This window comes from Scleropages formosus, chromosome 3 (genome assembly GCF_900964775.1).
Source record: "Scleropages formosus chromosome 3, fSclFor1.1, whole genome shotgun sequence".
NCBI classification, from domain to species: Eukaryota; Metazoa; Chordata; class Actinopteri; order Osteoglossiformes; family Osteoglossidae; genus Scleropages; species Scleropages formosus.
In genome coordinates this window covers 9224482-9245159 of record NC_041808.1, presented here as the reverse complement: position 1 = coordinate 9245159, position 20678 = coordinate 9224482, and the positions used below count along the sequence as shown (strand labels likewise).

Genomic DNA, 20678 nt, shown 5'->3' with positions numbered 1-20678 from the left:
GGGGGGCGGGGTTGTGGAACTCAAAGTGAAATTTAAACAAACCGATATTCCACATTAATGCACTTAAGCAAATAAAGAAAGCGGGAGCTATTTAAGTAAGTAGGGGAGCGCCTTCACGTGAGAGTGATTTAGGGGAGCTTTTCCAAGTAAGGTGGGGGGGGGTGGCAGGGGAGGGGGGCAGCAGGACCTCTTAGGAAGAAATAAAAATGGCTTTTGTAATGGCGCCAGTGACAGTGTGACCGGTTCGGACCAGGGAACTATTACAGCTTGTCAAAACAGAGAAGAAAAAGAGCAAAACTATGAGGCTCATAATTACAGTGCAGGATGGGAAATGAAATGGTTGGTATAGAGCTGAAGAAAGCATTATGGGAAAGGACTTTCAAACAGGTGCTTAGCGTTAAAGATTTATGAACGTTTTTTTCCAAGCGGTGCACAGTATAAATTATACGTATTAGCAGTAGTATAAATCAATTTAATTATTGTGAATCAAAGAGCGGAGTCGTAAAAACACGTCCAGGTTGGAGTGTTGTGTATCTCGTGTGTCTTGACCTGGAGGCGCCGATGAAAGTAATACTAGGTTGATCCTGGCCGTTCCAGCAAGGCCAAGCCTGTCTCGAGGTTGGCAAGAGCTGCTCGGAGGAGGTCAGCTCGTACCATCGCGCTCCCCGCAGGGCTTTTCTCAGCAATGGCGCGTAACTGGAGGGAACAGAGATGCGGGACCAACCTCCTGACCCACACTGCTGCTTTGGCATCCATCCGATTCCCCTTCCTTGACTTTAAGCGTCTGAATCAGATAATAGCCGGCCATAATGAGATTCACCCTGCGAGACGAAGGTGAAGTAAACATGGTTCTTCCTCTTCACGCCGCTTATCAGCCTGTGTTTTTGTTTCGGTCTCCTGCGACCTGGCCGACTGGTGTCCCCGCAGTGACAAAAGAGCTGTCCTGCCTGCGGGTGGTGGTCGGCGGGGATCCTGTGGTGACGTATCAAGCCACCCCTGCTGTAAAACGACACCAGATGCATTCTGGGAGTGACAGAAGACGGTTCAGGAGTCAGCGCCGGAGTCAACGTGCTAGTCAATGCAGGCAATGCTGAGCTATGTACGAGTCAAGGCGTTGGGGGTGGTTTCACCATTATGGCTGGAGCATATTTCAATGATTTCCCCCTTCCCTGTTTATTAGTCTCGGTGTACACACAGCGTAGATGAAAATAAAATGGTCTGAACTCTACGCATCCCACGGCAGGCTTTTGTTGCTCATTTGCATTTGAATATTAAAGTGTTTTCTGGAAATGAGCTATTGGAATTAATGCAGGATTAATTGATGCCTTTATCTCATTAGGACAATCTAATTTGGGGATGATGAAATTGTTTAGACTCCCGTTTGCATAATTGGATTGCCATGAATTGCTGTCATTATTGGCTCTTTAGCATCATCTGTAGGCCTTGAGTTCCAGCTTCAGCCTCATAAAGGCCAATCATGTGTTGTGGAGCTGTTTTGTTAACCCCTGGAAAGAGCCCCTTGTTGTCATGGACGGAGGTGGGGGGTTGTCGCTAGCAACGCAACAGTGATTAGCGCGCACGCACACCATCAGCGGGTTCTGCTCAGCTGCTCTGCTCCAAATAACACTGCCCACGCCAGCATGATTGCCTTTAAGGGTCCCGCTGAAGGAGAGCGTATGGGGAGTCACACAACAGGATCTGGCATCCCTTCTCAGCCCTTAGCTCTGGACGCGTTTGCTCATTTGTTCTCATTCTCACTTCGCGCTGTTTAATACCCTCACCTTCAGCCGATTAATTACAGCAGAGAACACAAACAAATCCCATTCGTAGGGGTGGGAACAGATACCCCTTATAGGCGAACGAGGATGAGAGACACGGCTACCTGGAGGTGGGAGGCTATCTAATAGCACGACATTTTCGGGCCACAGCACCTCAGTGCCCAAGCTCACAATGCAATTGGCACATGGGTCCATTCGATGTCACGCTCTGAAGGCCACATACCATGTCAGCAATACAACAGGTCAGCATGTGCTTTTCCTTTGGCAGGGGGACTCAAGGAGCACTGGGAAATAAATGGTGTCCAAAAACGCATCATTCCAGAGTGCAAGCAAAATAAAACACAGTATCCGACTTCTGCGGATTTAAAAGCCAGTTGCGCAGCGCGTGGCAGTAAATGCCTAGTTATCGTTCACACGTGACACATGGCAGCTGGAAGACAAAGTGCACTGTCAGATATGACCTGGGAAAATAGCTCACATACTGCAATGTCACAACACGCAGTTGTTTGGAGCACGATTCTCTACCCCAGTGCAAGATTCGCTGGCAAATGTTAAGGTTTCGGTGTATGGAAATTCAAAGGGGGAGGAAAAAAAAAAACCACTGGAGGTTTAACAGACTTTTTTAAAGGAGGTGGAAAGTTTTTATAAACTTAGCAGACCACATTCTGGGGTGAAAATCAAGATAACTCTCTTCAAACTGTCCTCTTATTTTCAAATCCAAACAGCGAAGCCTTCATTCTGTGAAGAGAGAGACTCCTGGAACAACCCTGTATTTCTTTTCTACCCTCTGCTTTCATGACTGGATGGCCTGCTTCATGTTCAATATTTGATTACGAGGAAGATCAAATGATGAAGAGATGACCGCCGCGTTTCATGGGGCTTCATTATAACGGTTTGAGACCGTAGGATCGCAGACCTTAGAACGCTTCTCCTTTCTCAAGGATACACTTCAAAATGTTTTCTTAATGAAAGGGAAAAAAAATACAAAAAAGCCATGAATTCGTTAAAAAGAAACTGTAGAGTATTGTGCTCCGAGATCTACATATGACTACGCTGAAATCAAACACGGCTTCGTCCCCCTAGGATTTCCCACAATCCTTTGCCAGCCCAGCAATACATCCAGGTGAAGACTGGGGAAGGACCTTGAAGTATCAGATGTTGCCGTGTGTCTGAACAAAAAAAAAAAATCCAGCTTGTTTCTATGGCTCCATAACTGCAAAAAAAAAAAAAAAAAAAAAATGATGATAAAAAATTTTTTACAATGGCATCGTGCCTCAAGCGTAGTGGAACTTCAGTGGAACCGAAAAAGAAAAAAAAAAAACTGTAGAACCGAAAAACAGCTAAGAAGAATTCAGAAAGGAAGGAGAGCGATGGAGCAATGAAATGACAGAAACAGCAGGGAATTGATTCAGAGGAGCGCAAACTTTATACAAGCCAGTCATTCCTCTAAAGGGGCACATAAAGTTTTATGAGCACATAATTATTTCACCCACAGTACATGTTAAAAGTGAAATTCAGACACAGCACTGGATCCCCTCACCTCGAACACCTGCCCTTCCATGAGACGAGGGAGTCATATCAGCGTAAAAACATCATTGCAATATAAAAAATATCATGATCTATTCTAAAATACAGATTCTAATCGTATTATTCTGACAGCTGCTATCTTCGGTAAATGGGGGAAAGCGGGGGGGGGGGGTGAAATTTAAAGTGTTAATACAGCGTCAGTGCAGCGGGTCCCTAAAGAAGATGCTGTAAAACCGCAGGGCAGTGATTTATTTTGCCAGAAATAGAAGCGATCCCCATCAATACAAAGACATGTAGGAGGTCACTTGAAATGTCCTTATTTAAAATCTCTTGCTTTCCTCTTTTCAGAAAGGCACCGTGGAAGTCTGTGGACGGGCACAGCAGGCATATAAAAGGAATTTCAGAATCGTGACTCAACCCAAGAAGAAAGGAAATCCATTTTTGATGTGTGGAAAGTTTTAAAGCGTTCCGATGTCAAGCAGGGTGCTTAATGTGACGGATCTGGAAGTGAGCAGAAACTGTTTATAACAGGAATGAATTAGGCGAGCGACTCCGGCTTGATGGTCCTTGAGGCCCTGCCGTCATGCCGTCATGTGACAATAACACTGTGTCAACGCCGTGGGGATGTTACCGAGATCGAGGCACCAGGAAGACTGTACCGGGGCGTACGGCCGTCCGTTTGGGACGGAATGCGACATCCCCCGTTGCCCTCGTACCGCCGGGACCGAGCGCGGCCTCTCCCCGCCGCGGCTCGTCCCGGATGCAAATGCGGCGTCTCCGTGGCGTGGCGTTCCGCTCCGCTTTACGCCTCGCTCGTGTTCAAAACCCGTTCGGAATTTTTTTTTTTGCGCCGCCTCGCCTTCTCAGTTCGGTCGTTCCTCGCGATTTGCATACACTTGTTTAAGTATTCATGATTTTTGCGCGTGTGTGTGCGTGTGTGTGCGTGTGTGTGTGTGTGTGGGGCATAATGCTTGCCGTTTAGGCCGCTTTCCGCAGGAGGTGGTGGTCCGCGACCGTGCGCGTGTGTGCGTGGGGCTCCGTCCGTGGAAGGAGGAACGCTGGAAGCCATCGGGTTGACAGACAAATCATTCTTACATGTAAACATAAATATGAGAGTATGTTTTGAAGGGCCGCAATAGCCGTTGCTAGGCTACATCGCGTTGCGGAGTCGCTGTCCCCGCTCGTTTAGCTCAGGGGATTTCAGAGGCGCCATAAAAGAACGTGTTGCGTTTTATTAAGGTTTCCCCCCGTATTGTGGTAGCTGTAGTTAACCTTCCTTTCCAGGGCTGCGCGTCACAAAGCTTTTTTTTTTTTTTTTTTTTTTTTTTCCCCCGCAAACATAAAAAATAGTCCTTCGCCGCCTTATTTCTTTGAACCGGACAGCGCGCGGTAGGGTGGACGATCCCACACAAATTCAGACGAATGATTTCACGCCGCGAGCGCATCAGTCTTTTTTTTTTTTTTTTTTTTTTTTTGCCGGTCATTTTCGGTTATTAATAAGAGATGACATGTCGGTCGCATCCCTAGGAAAGCGCGTGAGAAACCGTCAGAATTATTCAGTTATTCCGCATTAATTCTCAGGCGATGCTGATGAACTCTCGGAAGGACACATCTGACCGCACTATGTGAGAGAATAATAAAAAAATTAAATATTCACTCTGCTACGAGCACCAATTAATCTCTCAAAACAGCATCACTTAGCGGTCTGCCGTGCCAATATTTCCACTTCTCCGCAAGTAATTGATCCGTACCGAAAATAATATTGGCTTATTACAGCATATCTCCTCGGAGCTTTGTTTTCCAACATAACAATTCCATATTTGACGAGAATTGAGTGTGAGCCGTATCATTTTTCTTATGCCCGGCGATCGCTTTTGCAATCTATTTCAACTTGGCACTTTTTAACAGCCGAGAAACGGGCCCAGTCGCCGAACAGCTTGATCTCTCCCGTGCCATCGATGCACAGTGATGTGTGGGAATGTGCCGTCATTCCTAATCTCCGAATGGCCCCGGTTCTTAAAGACAGCTCCTGGTTCTTCAAGACATGTGGCAGGGTCTGTCAAGGAGTGACACATGCGGAAGTGGGGGGGGGGTGGGGGTCTGAGCTGGCTCAGTCACAATGAATGCATCAAGGAACAGATCTGAGGGTTGTGGGTTTGAATCCCGCATCCAAAGCTGCTGATGTTCCCCTAAGCAAAGAACTAAAGCCCAGCTGTTCAGCGAAGACTTACAGAAACGGGATCCTGCTTAATCACGGTCTCTTATCCACGCTCGCTGGATGCGTCCGTACGACGTCTGAGCCGCTCGGAAACGCCTTATACTTTTCTTTGTTTAAAACCGCACGTGATGATGGGGACAGAGACTTACGAACAGCGCAGAACAACCATAAATATCTCTTTCATTCCCTCGCCTGAAAGATCCATGCAAATGTATTTATGCTGAGCGAAAGTGCAGCCGACACTAGGAACCTCGAGTGGTATTAAGTGCAGTACAGGGAAATCTGACCGCCGATTCAGTCACTTCAGGCATGGTAAAATTAAAACGTGCAAACAAGTGAATAACGAGATTATCTTCATTAGATCGGCCTCATTATTTCATCAATGCAATTAAATACAATTGAGTGTTGATCAAGTTAGCTGGTTAAATTACGTCACGCATGTCTGTCTGCTTAGTTAAGTTAAATGAGCTGTTGTTACTTATTCAAATGAGCCATATCATTGTGAAATAGCTGGTAACAGGACACACTATAAAGTCATTAAAATATTTGGTGCCAGACCCCCCCTGGCAACTTCAGTAATCCAGTAATACTGCTCTTTTTCAAATTCCAGTGTAAAAGATGACGAAAAGTCCCCAGCCTGCTGAAACTGGAGATGGCAAACACAGGTACAGATAGCGGCATGTTTCTAAAGAGCGACAAGTCGCTGTAGTCATCTTTCATTTTTCATCTCGCATCGCTGCGGTGCTTTTCTGCAGCTATTTAGATAATACGAGCGACAACACGACCGTCTATGTCTACAGTCAGGACTAGAAAGTGGAATCCGGGTGCAACCGCCTTCGGAACTGAAGGTTGCAGGTTTGAATCCCACCTGCTGCTGTAGTATCCTTCACGTATCCTTAAGGTACAGTACTTATGCTAAAATTGTTCCAATAAAAATCACCCTGCTGTACAAATGCATAAATAATTCCGAGCTCCTTTAGAGAATAGTGTGAGGTAAATGTACTCAACTTTTTGTCCAGTTTAGTTTCTGTTTAGCCTTTCCACCCTGTGTGGAGTCATTTTAGAGTTATTGAATTAAACACACACACACACATTTTCAGAACCGCTTGTCCCATACGGGGTCGCGGGGAACCGGAGCCTACCTGGTAACACAGGGCGTGAGGCCGGAGGGGGAGGGGACACACCCAGGACAGGATGCCAGTCCGTCGCAAGGCACCCCAAGCGGGACTTGAACCCCAGACCCATCGGAAAGCAGGACCGCGGTCCAACCCACTGCGCCACCGCACCCCCCTGCTTTGAATTAAACATTTAAATTTATTTAGCAGATGCTTTTCTCCAAAGCAACTTCCAGTGAACTCTATGTAGTGTTATGAGCCCACACACCTTATTTAGCAAGGTGACTTACACTGCTAGATACACTACTTACACTGTGTCACTCATCCATACATCAGTAGAACACTCTCTCTCTGTCACACACTATGGGTGAACCTGAACAGCATGTCTTTGGACTGTTGGAGGAAACCAGAGCACCCACACAGACACTGGGAGAACATGCAAACTCCATACAGACTGAGCGGGCATTGAACCCACGTCCTTTCGCACCACCCAGGTGCCGTGAGACAGCAGCGCTACTCGCTGTGCCTCCGTGCTGATAAAGGGACCGTTGTCACATCATTTCAATCTGTCCCAACAAATGCGCTATACCTTATATTAACAAAAAGGCAACGCAAGTTTTCATCTCAAAAAAACTGATCGGCGTCAGGTCCGAATTAGCACCCTTAGCGGAGTTAAGGGGTACGGACACATGCAGCAGCTCCTCTCATCATTTCCCCCGATCGGAGAGATGCCACAAAGAGCATTCCACTACAATGATCAGCACGTCTGGAACAACAGCGACAAGGCTCGCTGGGAAGGCCTCTAATGTGGCATATATTTAGGCAGGCGCTCAACAAAAACCAAATGTGCAAGGCTTAGAGGAGAGAATGGGCTGGGGGGGGGGGGGGGGCTGCTGTGAGAAAATGGAATAAAAATGGAAATCACTCGGTACGTTCCGGAGCCTTTGAAGTGTTACACACACACACACGTGCATGCGCACACACACACACACACACACGCGCGCGCACTCGCTCTCTCTCTCTCTCACACGCACACACACCTCTTTAATCTGGCCCTCACTCTTTCATCTCACACACCACTAGCAGCTCCAGGGACGCCCCCCTCCGGCCCGCTCTGCCTCGTTCTATGGCCGAGCTTTAATGTCCTCCCGGTACCAGATCAAGAAGCGGCTGTGGATGCCACCCCCCCCCCCCACACCCCACCCCACCCCACACACACACCTCCGCCTCCTCCCCAGCGTCCCTGCCTGGAGCATGGAGGCATCACTGAAATCACATTTCCGCAGCAGGGTATCAGTCAGGCCTGCATAACGAAGAAAACCTCGGTGTAGTGAATAGGCTTATTAAGGTACCGACTCGGCTGCTTTTCATATTCTAGCATTCCGAAAAGTGCGCTTTCTGTTCTCTTTAGACAGTGGAGGGATGCAACGCTTGGGTAACTCGAGATGTCTGCGAGTTGAAATGATGTGCAGACACAGCTTCATTTTATGTAAGTCCAGAGTTCAATGTGAATATCTGAGCTCGCACCGTAAATGAGACCCGTGTCGGTACAATGAGATTTGTGAGGGGGAAAAAAAAAAAGTCCCCATCTCTTGGAGTCGCCGATATTTGGAAGTGATGACGTGTTCCAATGGCTACCGAAACAATTTTGCGTTTGACCGAAGCCTTATTTACGCGACATCCAAAAATAAATAAAGCATAGACCTAACCGGAACGATTAAAAGAACGTTATTTAAAGGTAAAAAATTCCGCAATCTGACCGCCTCTTCCGAATCGCTAGGGGCTTCTTCTCGGCCATCCGAGCTCCTGGGTGGCGCTTCCAGCTGAGGGCTGTCACAGTTTCCAGGCCACCAATCACTCCTTTAATGAATGGCATGAATCATGAAAATGTCAAGCGCAAAGTCCAACGTGACACGAGGAAGGGAGGCGGCGGCGAGGTGGGCGGAGGGTACCGGCCTGCCGTTTCCCATCAGGCACTGCTTCGCGCTTCTGCCGCGAACTTCCTGCGCAACGCGGCTGGGGCGGAGAGCAAAGCCGGCCTGCGTCACGTTTACGGTCAAGGCGGATCAGCGACGGACCCAAGTGTCTTACTGCACGTTTTACTCCCTTTTACAGTCCCTAATTCCCGCAACAGAGTATTAAAGCCATTAACCTCATGAGTCCCTGTAACCTTAACCGTACCTGCAGCCCGTGTCAAGTCAAGTGACTCCACTTATTATCATTAATAAGCGAAGGAACGGTATGGGTCTCTATAACCCCTGCCTCCCTACCACTGGAGCGGGCGCGGAACTTGAGCTTCCGCACTGATCCTAATTGAACCTGAGATCTATTAAGTCGCGCCGCATATTACGGCGTTCGCCAGGCTGCGATCCTGATATTGCGCATTTTAATAAAACAAAACAAACACAACCAAAAAAAAGAAAAAAGGAGAAACGTTATTAGCTGTGCCTCACACGAGTCACGTTACGCAGCCCCAGCAAGCGTGCGGCAGGGCTGAGACATAATGATAAGTAGTTACCATTATGCTAAGCCCCACATTGCATTAAACACTGCATACCAGCAAACATCAAATGAAAAACATAACAACTGTAACAATTTCCATATGCCCGGGGCGGGACTATTTCTCTTCATTGCGCTATCCGGGATGGCATTACGTTACAGCTATTTCATGGTTATGGGGGCAAACGCCACGCTGCTGCCGTGCGCGAGAAGCGGGTTGAGCCGTCATTGTTCTTTCCGCCCGCCGGCCCCCAGGAGTCGGGTGGGAAGGGGGGCAACGAATAGCTGTAACAACACACCCACGGCTCTTGAAAGCCTGCCCAGTATCTAGTGCTTCTGACGTGACGGGCCGGTCTCCCGAATCCATTTAGTCGTCCGTGGACCCGATCGGGATCGATCGAACAGCGCCGCCTGCTCCGCTCCGGCTGCTCCGCTCCGGCTGCTGATGGAGGTTACGGAAAAGCAACGCAGCTGGGTGTCGTGTGCGAGTGTGTGTGCGCGCGCGTGTGCTGGCGAACAGGCGTCTTGGAGAGCATCGCTGCACCATTCGAAGAACTGTCACTGGAGATTCGATAGGAGCAGCGCGGGGGGTCTGGACAAAAAAGTGGCCACAGGTGGTGGGGGGGGGGGTCAGAGTTTCTGTTCCCCTGTGACCAACTACAAGTTACTTTTTTTATTTTGTCTGTTCCAATTCGGTTTTTGAGCGAATGCAACATATATACATATATATATAGACATACCCATTAATTAATTAATTTATACATCATTTTCCGTTTATGCAGAATTTTAAATGGTATTTTCTGATTAAAAAAAAAGCCTTCATTAAATAGATCAGACATTCCATATATTTCATGATTGATTTACTACCCCTGCGACAGAAGTCACACATTATTTAAGTGCGCGGACGATATTCACTTTAAATTTTGCACGCGCGAGTGTCAAACCATCTTACTGACTGGTCGCAAATCAAATCAATCACTCAACGAGACACTTTACCCGCCATGTGCCGGGGCCCAAAACCTCGGATGGTTCTTGAGCCGCAAATCTGTGCGTTTTGCACGGGGGCGCCAGATTTCCCCGCCCCACAAGGGCTGAAAACAGGTCTACCGATCTGGCTGCGTGCGAGGTGAGGCTGGGCAGCTCCGGGGGACACTGTTGTTTGTCCAGGACGCGACAGCTGTCCCGGCCCCCCCCGCCCCGGGCTCCTTTGTGTGGCGGACCCTTTCTCCGGGACGGCCCTCCAGCGCACATTGTGCCGTGTTTGCCCTGCATGCAGGTGTCCCGTCCTCTCCTCGTCCATGTGCGCCTTTTCACATGCATCGGTTGTTTTCCTGCGCTTGTTAGACCACAATGGCATCAGCGGCTGCTGTTTGCCTTGTGTGTGGACCGTGGGCAGGACGGGGCGGGGTCCATCGGATAGGGGTGTGGGAGTGGGGGTTGGACGAACGGCAGCACAGCACCAACCAGGAAGCCCCGGACGCACATCCCACCCCGCCCTCCACCCCCACACCCACACCCACCCCCACTCCTGCCTGTCGACAGGCCCTTTCTTCTACTGCAGGGTGTTCCTGCAACCTCAACCTTTTCCACTTATTAAAGAGCGCCTTGGCGCGCTCGGGGAGACTGACATTTGTTTCAGACGGGAGAGACAGAGTTTCCACCTCGTGCACTTTAAAGCAATTACATGGGCGCTCACAGAGCGTAAGTTTTAAAGAGGGGGCCCGCCTAGCATCTCGAGTATCTGCTACTGTTCGGAGGGCCGTCCCAAGATACGCTTCTCAGCGGGGACGTTATCGCTCAACGAATACGCCCGCCGTCCCCTCCGTGCCTCTCTGTTCCCGGAAACCCATGGGAGAGGCGGTATTATAATAGGTGTGCACCTCACAGTCAACAGAGATATGAATTATTTTTAATTGTATTCAAGATATCCTTTTCAATTAACTTCGCGCAGCGAAAGTGCGGCCGCTCCCTCGCTGCGTTTAATTTGTACCCCTGTTACCTCTTATGATGTTCATTTTTTGGTCTGCATCATTTTCATACTTTTTCCCAGCAGACGAGCGTTTAGCGGCATTAATTTGTCTCGATTCCTGAAAACTCGCGCGGTTTGGGGGGGATTTAGGTGGATCCTGCAATCAGGGACAAGCCTCTGAAATGGCTGTCAATAACATCTTAAACTAATGTTCCACAAATTCTCATTTAGGACCCCATGCGCTAACCTCTTTACCGCATCCCCTTGAGGACACGGGGATATGATTAGGAATTCGTTAGCTCGCTTCTATTTTTGTGCTGATGACACACTTTCTGTCCCGTCCGCCGATGATGCTGGTTCTTGACTTTCTTGCCGTCTTTCTAAACTGGATCGGTTCTTTTCGGGCACGTGGGCGTGACTCAGGATTGCAACGACACGCCCTGAAGGGAGGGCAGTTGGACGGAGGCTGATCGGAATGACCTGCGGGACCTGCAACATTGCTTTTTTTTTTAAAAAAAAAAAAAAAAAAAACCTAACTATACCTCCTTGTTTCAACTACAAAACTGCAGGGGGTCTCATGTCAATAATTGCTAACTGAAAGAGCACAGCGACCTTCTGCCGGAGGTGGGCTTTGGGACGGGCGCGGTCCGAGTACCACGCGAGTGGAAACGGGCTTTCTTTGGGACCGGAGGGCAGCTCGGACCGACCCCGGACAAAACCGGGACTCCATGGGTCCAGCGAAGTCCCGTGATCCCTGAACCCTCCATCCCGTGCTGTTCAGATTGTCCATCGCTCTCAGAGAGAGTGCAAGAGTCTCCTGAGCCTACTGCAGGGAAATGACCCAGGAGTCACATTTTTTTAAAGTGAATAATGTTCAAATGCTGCTTGTTTGCGAACACTGGGAGGATTAAGCACGGGGAGAGGCCCAACCCATTCGGAGCAGGAAGCGTCAGTAACCCCCTCGATGGCAGTGCTATTGTGCACACGCAAACATGATTGTGGCACCGGACAGAGGCTTACTGTCACCGCGTTTGTTTTCCAGTGAAAAGGATTACAGATCCTGACGCTCGTGATTAATCATCGTGTGCCAGACATCAGAATGCAGCCCGAGAAAGGTTCAACTTTTAATTCATTCCACATACAATCTATTCAAACCAGCTGCTGGTGCCGCTAATTTTCCCTCGTATTCTTAATGACCACTGCCTTTTACCTTTTTTTTTCCCTCTCTTTTCCTTTCTACAGCGTACTGAATGATATGGGGGAAGAAATATATCGGCGTGGCGAGTTTTTGGGCTGAGGGACATTGCGGCTCATTGTTTCAAGCTCTGCGCTCACACAGCAAAAGCACGGAGTAGAGTTTGCTGGGAAAACAGAAACGTGGGGTTCTTGGAAGATTCCTCTTACTTTGGTTTCGCCGAAAGCTGCGTCTGAACCACGGAAGGGCTTTATATGCCGTACGTGACAATCGCTCACTTTTCAGATACTTGATCTGGAATTGATTCCTGCCGAAGAGAAAAAAAACACATGAAATGAACACATGGATGTCATGCCATTGGATGTGAAATACTGCCCGCTAGCCCGTGCTCGTGTTAAAGCGCTTAGCCGTACCTTGATGTTCCCCGTCACTCCGGACCATTTGTCTCATTTTAGGTCCCAGATTGGAGCAACGCGTGCACTCGCTCGCTCTGGCGGTAGAATCAGACTCCGCGATGGCGACCAGAAGCGTCTTGTTCGACGAACTTGATCTGCGACAGATTGTCAGCGAGCGCGTGAGGTACACTCCGCCGTACGCGCGTGCACTATCCCGACAGATGGGCCGACAACGGATGCGTCTCTCAGAAATCTGGAGCTCTTAATAATTCAGCAACTTCTTGTGTGTGACACCGACTGTAGTTCAGCTCACTCAGACTGGGCACAGATGGAAAGGCAGGCCCGTATTTTGCCGAGAAAGCTAAACAAACAGGAGAACTCTCCAAGGAAGCCAAGGGAAAAAGTGGAGTCGCTACGGATAGACAGAATGCTGTTGGACTCTCCTAAGGCCCGGAGAGACGTCTCCCTTTCTGGAGGCACGCCGCCTGAAAAACAGCTTGAAATACTTGTCGCATTACGCCCTTGTGGAGGCGTTCTCTTGCTTGGCACTGTAATTCCTGCCATAGCAAATCCTTCCTACAGCCCTTTCCAAGCGTATATTTTTCTCTTATTGCCAAAGATAAATAAAAATAAAAATGGAAAATTGAAAAAGAAGGCTAATGAAAGTTTTGCATGGTATAATTTGCTGTGACCGGAATTTTCTAGGCCTGCCAAGCTAAATGTTACATGGAATACAATGGGCCAGTCAACACCTATATTGATTGAGATAAGAGCACTTAGCAGAGATATTTAGTAAAGTGACCTCTCATGCCTCGGTATTGGCAGTTGACGTCTTGCTGAGAAAAACCACTGGTAGCCTTCCAACAATTGGTGTAGTGCTCTGAGTGGGGGAAAAAAAAAAAAAAAAACCGATACCTTCCCCTGAAACAATTTTGGCAATAACTAATTAGGGGCATCCAAAGGATCGTAAAGCATTGCATATTTAAATGCCTCATTATTTCAAAGGGGATTTGAAATCCCATTCGGTTTCACGTCATTCTCAATATCCCCGCCGTCCTGGAGCGACCCATAGCACATGAGTGGAATCACGACTTACGGTGTCCTTCTCCCATAACCACAGTGCCTAAGAGAAGGGAATTGTTCGCGAGAGGTCCTCTACTGGCTCTGCGCGAGAGCTTGGCAGCAAATAACCATGCAGTTTGCCCTCTGATAATGAGGAATTTAATACTATTAAATCATGTGAAAGAATTCAACCCCCACACCTCCCCTCAGGTTACAGTTTCATATTAATTCCACACTGTCTTCGGGATGAACATCTCCATTCTTGAGCTTAAAGGCTGCCTTATATGGTTGAAGACATTTTGATATCTCATATATTGCTCCTCCTTCCATAATAATCCTTAACATTGTGAAAAATGAGTAAAAACACTGAATTAATGGAATTCATTCTTTGGCGACGCCAGCTTCAATATGGCTGGACGTCCCCTCTTCTACCAGTCAGCTGTGCTGCTCGAGTAAACAGACAGCGGTGCCGGTGTGGTGATTACGAAATAGACCTGCATCCAGAACGTTTCTGATTCCAGGCCCATCTGGGTTACTCCCACTGTACTTTTGTCATCCTTCAGTAAAAATCCAGCTGTGTGCTAGGGGAAAGTCACACACACAGTCTGAAAGCGCTCGTCCCGAGCGGGGTCACGGCAAACCGGAGCCTAACCCGGCAACACAGGGCGCGAGGCTGGAGGGGAAGGGGACACACCCAGGACGGGACGCCAGTCCATCGCAAGGCACCCCAAGCAGGACTCAAACCCCACACCCACCAGAGGGGAATCTGGCCAAACCCACTGTACCACTGTGCCACCGTGTCCCTCTCTGTAAAGGAAATAAATGGGGCTAAATACCCTGTTTTGAAATCTGAAGATCCCATCCGAGAGGGGAAGGTCTGCTCAAGCGATTACCCCGCATTTTGCAGGTAAATTATGTTTGAGACAAAATGAGGAACGCTCGTCTGTGGCAATGAAATATTATGTCGGGGTGGCCAGGTCTTCTGCAGCCATGTTTTGTCTAACAGAGTAAAATATTAGCGGCGGTGGAGTTTCCACCGGTGATCTAATCTGCAAAGACACAGGGCCAAAGTTATATCCAAAATCTGCACCAAGAGTTTGTTTCCGCACACACGTTTCGAGCGTGTCGAAGGGAGTTGCTGACGTTCAAAATCCCGCATAGCCGCTCGAAAGATTTGAAAAGCGCACGTTTCGCATTTTGTTATATAAATAAAACGTAAAGCCTTTTAACAAAAATCTAAATATCACAGTGAGTGGGTGAGGTGGCACCGGGTCTAATTCTGAGCGTGGGTCACTTCACACCTTTCCAAACACACCACATGCAGACTGTTAGGGGCCGTAATTAACGTGTTTTCCTCCACTAGGGCTATCTGGGCTTTCTCACTGCTCGGCCAGGCTGGAACCCCCTTGCGTTAACTTCCTAGGCCTCTTTGACACTCTCCTGGACCCAGAACAGCCAGCCGGTGGATCTCGTTACTGTCTGCCTTCGCACCCTTATTTACAGCCTAGGTGATTCTAGGTTCTGGTCCAAATGGGTCTTCAGAGGCGAGAAGTCTGCTGTTGCCAAGTTAGACTGCCACTTTGGCTCTCGCCAAGACAACTAGCAAATTAGTGAATTACACAGACACAGCGGCTGAAAGCGCTTGTCCCGAGCGGGGTCACGGCAAACCGGAGCCTAACCCGGCAACGCAGGGCGCGAGGCAGGAGGGGGAGGGGACACACCCAGGAAGGGACGCCATTCCATCGCAAGGCACCCCGAGCGGGACTCGAACCCCAGACCCGCCAGAGAGCAGCACCCATCCAAGCCCGCTGCGCCACCGCACCCCTTCACTTAGTAAATTACAGCAGGGGAAAAAAAAAACACAGCTGAGCCCTCGTGACTTCTATGTGTTTAAAGAAGAAGCGTTCCCGGCAAACTACTGTATGTTGTGAAAAAAACCATATGGCTCTAAAACGGCTAAAAATTAGTACTTTAAATAGGCACCCAGAATGTTTTGCTGTAAGGCATGAGGCGACGGAGGGAGAAGAAGGCAAGAGCTTGTTCTCTCTTCCATTTTGGGACTGCCTTTGCTGCACATCGGCTGCTGGCAGCGGGCGACGCTTCCACACAACTTGGCAGCGCTCCCTCTAATCCGTTACTAAACCTCTGGCAGTGTGTGACTCACACACTTTAGACGGATATCTTCCAGTTCAGCTAGTTAGGTGGGCTGACTCCAGCAAGCTCTCCCCGCCCCGTTCCCCCGACTCTCTTTCTCTCGAGGACACCCCCGAGGCCGTGGTAGTGGCATGAGTCTGGCGGTGGCGCTGGGTGCCGGGGGGGCGCCCTCATTACCTCCGCATGCCGCCTTGACACGGAGGCGGCGGGGTGGCGGAGAGAGACTGATTCGTTTGGACCGCAGAGCCCGAGCGAGGCGAGGCGCTCTGGTGTGACTGCGGGCCTGCGGTGGCCGATCGACTCCTTGAGCATGTCTAATGCAGTGGCCGCTCGAAGGCCGGCCTCCCTGCTGACCCGCCGGCCACCGTCATCCCCCGAGCGGCTTCCTACAGCGTACCAGCCAACCGTCACGGTACTGCCGTATAATTGCCTCCTCGTTGTCGAAAAACAGGCATCGCAATAGAAGAATTAACAACCCCCTGTGCAAAGTGGAATGACACATAATTCCTAGAAGGATTCATTTGCGCTTCGTTCCTTCACACACCAGGCTGTACAGTGGTGCAACGGTTCGGTACCCAATACACTGCAGTGTCTCTGATATAGAAATCTCACACACACGCGCCGGATGAAACTGCTCGTCCCGAGCAGGGTCGCAGCGAGCCGGAGCCTAACCCTGCAACACAGGGCGTAAGGCTGGAGGGGGAGGGTACACGCCCAGGACGGGATGCCAGTCCATCACAAAGCACCCGAAGCGGGACTCAAACCCCAGCCCTACCAGAGAGCGGGACCCGGCCGAACCCGCCGCACCGCCGCGCCCCCCCCCCCCGTGATATAGACATCTGATCGAGCGAATGTGAATCAAACAAGCTGCATCTGCCCGTCTGCTTCGTCACCGTGAAACCGAGGACTGCCAATGGGATCATCGGGCGAGGATGGAAAGCCAGTGCGTTGGCAATATCGCACGCTTGCGGCATAATTGCACCCGAGTGCACGGTGTCATCACAGATATCGCTAACATAATCTTCACTCCACGCCTGCTGTCTGACAGAATGGTTTGATAAGACGTCAGCTTTTCCATTACTGTGTCCAGGATGATGGCTAAGGGTATGTACACATGTAGGGCTAACATCCAACTTGCCCACTGTGCTGACACCTGGGGCTGCCAGCCTTAATACCCCGTGATAGGTAACTAATACATTCACCCTGCTCAGCCAGTACAAGGCCCCTCTCTTGCCTCTCGCCTAAGCCTTAATGATTTCAGAAATTATTTAATGAATTGATTCCTCCAGCATATCCTGCATTTTCCCGCAGAGCAGCAATGGCTGTGCAAGGCGATGCTGTCTCGCGTATAGGTTAAATTAATACCCAATGAACTTAAATAAACAACACGGGCCTACTCTGTTAATTATTGCTGCGGAATAAAATGTGCGGCGTCGTTACGAACGCTTGTCACATTTTTACTTTCTCAAAGCGAAAAGTGCTTCAAAAAAGCTTGGTTTGGAATAATTATTATTTAGTCCTGCGGTTTTTTTTTTTTTTTTTTCCCCTTGCTGTTGAAACATATCAGTGTAAATCATATTCAAATGTAATCAAAACTGGGCAATTTATTTAATCAAGTAAAGCTGAGGGTGCAGAATGCTGTCAAATATAATGGGGTAAGGGCTAGCAATGGTCGGTATTTAGCATTCCTAATGGGTTTTGCTAAATTGAAAATCGGGGCTGCGTTGCTTCCGCGGTTTGGGGCCGTGCCATTTGTCGGCACGCGCAAACTGTGTTGCTAGCACTTCTGGCCTCAAAACAAGCACGCTCCTCCTTGTCAGCCAAGACTCCCTCAGTTCATTAGCGGAATACAGATTGTGCAATAATTAAAAGTATTGCATGCGGCTTGTTTTGTTTTCTTTTACCCAAGTGGCTGTTCTGCGGATTCGGATTAAATGCGCACAAAGTGTTCCGTTGACTGCCCTTTTTTCCAGACCGAACGCATGTCCGCCGGGGTGGATGTTTCGCCGAGACGCAAACGATCGCCGGGTTTCTGTGTGACACAAATTGCTGGGTCTATAATCTGGGGTGTATGCATTCTCAATATGTTCAGACTATCTGCACAGCAGTTTTTCCACCTGCTTGCTTGTCACAGTGTCAGTTTCAGTCGGAATCCTCCGAAATCCCAGGGCGCCGGGAGGCATCTGTCTGGAATACAGAGACGCAGGCATTAACAACGGGCACGTAAATTAGGAAGGTATCGAATGAAGATGTCAGTAAAATCCGATAAAAGGAGTTTTCGCACAGCTCCCGTTTCCTAATTTGTGTCACGCGCCTAATTGGAGGAGGGTGCGCAAGAATTTGACACTGGCTGAACCGGGAGGTTTTCCTGAATCTCGTGTCTTTGACCGAAAACAAATAGCTGACTAGGACAAATGCTCCTGCTGAACGGATGGTGGTTGGGAATTAAGAAGCTATTTTCTCCCCTTCTCTGCTATGACCAAGGCTGTCCTTTTGGAACCGAGTTCACCAAAAACTGGAATTGGATCTTTTGTGGGAGCCCTATCAGACTGGGAGTCAATTGAAAGGCCTCTGTCTCAACTCCACTTGTCCCAGCTATCGATGAAACCTACAAAGGAGGCACAGATGGGCAAAAGTAAGTGAGGATCTGCAGGCATATCGCTGAGTTGGAGATGAAAACCACTGACGTTCCTGTCAGGTTACTATTATCTCACAAAAGACGTAGGGAGAAAAGCAACCAGCCAACATTTGCAGAGCCGTCTATGGTCAAGTTTCTTAGTCTCCCCTTCAAAATGATGCATCTCCCACAACCCATAGTAATAGTCGCCTGGAGACACAAGCGATGATTTGAAATATATTCTGAAGATACACCGAAAATGAGAAAGACGCAGGTTTTGAAACACTGTAAGAAAGAGGGAAGACTGCGACGGCAGTACAGCATGAGTGCCAGTATCGCCTTCAACGGTGTCAGAAGCGTAGCGCTTCGGGTTTGCTGCGCTATGGTATTTTTCTATTATTATAGAATCTATGATTAGGCCCTATGGGGACAGTGTGGGCATTGGAAAAGAAAGCCATTTTTGAGAAAAAGAATTAAACAAGACGTTTTCTTAAAAGGGGTGCAAGTTTAGCTTTTCCCTTTGGTGGTTTTTAAGCCGCGTAAAGCGTCTGAAGAGTTTAAAATACTCGGCTCATCTCCGGCGGCTGTCACCGGGGCGCCCATCTGGGCTGATGATCACGGCCGCTGGTCACATGGTGAGCTGCAGCGTAGCCTGGTCCTACATGCTGAGCTTTCGAACCTCTATCGGCTTACATTCGCAGGCGGTCCAATGGCGGATGGACACGTGCTCTTCCAAGACTAGAAAGAGGAACGCAAATCAATCCTATCAGGTCAGGTTAAATAAGCAGTCCCGATATGCAAGATGAACGTCGTTTTAACAGTCAGAATTACATTCACATTTACATTTATTCATTTAGCAGACGCTTTTCTCCGAAGCGACGTACATCTCAGAGAATTACACGTCTTTTACAGCGGAAGACCAAACCAAACCAAGTTGCAGTAGCAAGGTCGGCAGCTGGGGAACACTGGTCGGCTGGGCTTCGCTTGGTCCTCCCGCCTCCGTTGTGAGCACGCCACACTTATTTCACTGGCCTGTCTAACCATCTCTCCGAGGACACTTTGGGAAGCAAGATGTGACACCTCAAAGAGGCTCTCTCATCTGAATCATAAGCCCGGAGAACATCAATATCCCATTTTGTTGTAAACTGTAGCTCTTGAACTGCACTATTTGTTCCTTAAATGTGACAAGCGGGGGTGTAGCTTTCATCAGAGAGCTGGGGATTCTGGGAGCATACTCCGAGAGAGGGGAAGGCAGGCGGAGGGGGAGAGAGAAGGGGCGAGAAAAAGAAAATGAGAGAGAGGCAGAGAGCGCGAGAGAAAAGAACTTCAGATCTCCTGCTAGGTGCCATATGGCTGCTGTTTGATCACGGGAGCAATGTTTACCGGCAGAGTGGGTCGGGTGCCTCTCCTTCCTTGAGTTCTCCTGCACAGGGGTGCTTTGGCCTCCTCTATGCGTCCTGAAAGCAGAATAATGCCGAGTACTTCACCCACCGCAACGCCGCGGCACGGGAACGGACTCGCCGTCCTGCTTTCTGAAGGTCCTTTGGCCTTGGTACAGCGACTCTTGGGAACACACCCCCGATGCAGTCGCGTTCGTGCCAGAGACCTGGGGGGTGGCTTACGCGAACGAGCGTGCGCACAAGGCGCACGCACAACGCAAAGTTAAAAGCTGCAGCGCTCTGTGCGGTTCGTGTGACGCGAGCTCAAGGTGTCTGTTTGGAAGAGGAGTTAAATCACTGCAAAATAACCTGGCCTGGCACGACGACTTGGTTACAAGCTAAAAGGATATAAAAATATTTCATTTCATTTCATACCAGCATAAATCTCTGGAGGGATTTGATCCAACGGGTTTTGCAAAAAAACATTTTACTCAGTGCTTGATTTGAACCTGAAATGTAATTGGAGCTGATTTTTCTCACCAAATGATTATTTAAAGCGAAAGCGGAAACCAGCATAAACGGCGGCTCTCAAGGACGAGTGCCGGTGACCCATGGTGTGCAAGATCTTGATAAAGACGAGATCTCATCGGTGGATCCCGCAACCATTTTGATCGTAACAGATTATTTTAAATAATCCATATAAATTATGGGATTACCTGAAACTGTCTAGGGGTCGAACAGGAATAAACAGCGGGTAGTGTAGCGGGTAG

General features: G+C 49.0%; 1 long non-coding RNA gene across 1 annotated transcript in view; it reads right to left on the bottom strand.

Moving 5' to 3' along the window:
* LOC108923787 (uncharacterized) overlaps nt 1-20061 on the bottom strand; it is a 37779-nt gene extending 17718 nt beyond the window's left edge. The window contains exon 1 of the long non-coding RNA XR_001965247.1: nt 19913-20061. This is a non-coding gene — a long non-coding RNA (uncharacterized LOC108923787). The remainder of the gene's footprint in view (nt 1-19912) is intronic.
* Between the last annotated feature and the right edge of the window lie 617 nt (nt 20062-20678).